Source organism: Octodon degus, unplaced genomic scaffold, assembly GCF_000260255.1.
Source record: "Octodon degus isolate 3935 unplaced genomic scaffold, OctDeg1.0 scaffold00011, whole genome shotgun sequence".
NCBI classification, from domain to species: domain Eukaryota; kingdom Metazoa; phylum Chordata; class Mammalia; order Rodentia; family Octodontidae; genus Octodon; species Octodon degus.
Genome location: NW_004524587.1, coordinates 27,193,928 through 27,195,222, shown reverse-complemented (window position 1 = coordinate 27,195,222; position 1,295 = coordinate 27,193,928).

Genomic DNA, 1,295 nt, shown 5'->3' with positions numbered 1-1,295 from the left:
CCCAGCCTGGGCAACTTAACCACTTAGGCTCTGTCTCAGAATAGGAAATTTAAAAAGGGCTGGGTATGTAGCACTGTACAAAGGCCCTGGGTTCAATCTCCAGCCCCCCTAACACACATCGAAAGATAAATATGAGACTACTTTCTCCTGACTTCTTTTAAGTAAATTATCTCACTGAATCTTATAACTCTAGAATAGTGTGACTCACAACCACTAGGATGACTGGCCTAAGCAGGCACTTAAACAACTGAGCCAATGGGCAGGCCCCTAGATGACTAGCTTAGTAAAGACAAACAAACAAGAAATGTACAGAAATTGAAACTATCATGTATTATTGATAGTAATATAAAATTCCACAGCAACCACTATGGAACAGAGTCTTGCAGTTCTTTAAAAGTTAAAAACAGAATAGAACATGATTCAACAAAAGAATGTAAAAATAGGTCCTTGATTCCAGGAGTCCCCTCCAGGTTTTTGTCTAGGTCCAAGAAGTCAATATTTGGAATCCCAAAAGATACATTATTTGAATCCCACCAAATTGATTCCAATGTACCACTCCCAGTGCAACCCATGGCAGAAATAAAGACACTAAGGGCTGGGGAGATGGCTCAACAGAATAAGTGCTTCCCTGGCAAGCGCAAGGGCCTAAGTTCAATCCCTGGTCCCACCAAAAAAAATAAATAAAAATAAAAAATTTTTTAAAATAAATGAAGACACTAAAACATGTTTATAATTATTGGGGAGCCAAGGGAACCAAGTCCAGCCATGAAGATGGCTTTTCAGAACCAAGAAAGCCACCCAGGGCCACACCTGGGTTTTATTCAGCTGAGAGGGGGGAGCAGTGTGAGGAAGAGAATTGTGGGAAGTGGGTGAGTACTGTGAGCTGGGCTAGGAAGGTGGCCTGCATTTACCTCTGACATATGCAGACAGGACAGAGAACGGAATCTGCATTATGCTGTTGAAATAGCATCTAATGTTTCCGAGAGTCTGGGGCTTTGGCTCTGATGTGTGATCTTTCAAGCCCCAGGAAGTCATAGCCTCTATTTCCAGGCTCTTCCTCCTGTCTCCACCTCACTCATATTAAAGAGCAGCAGGTGTGGGTTATCAGGGAAACACTCGTGCCATCTTCAAAAATTACCATCAGCACTTTGGCTAGACCAATATACATTGCTTAAGGCTAATTGAAAGGATAAAGAAAAATTCTAGGAGCCCAGGAGATAGCTCAGTAGAGTAAGTGCTTCCCTGGCAAGTGCTTCCCTGAGTTCAATCCCTGGTTCTGTCTAGAGAGAGAGAGA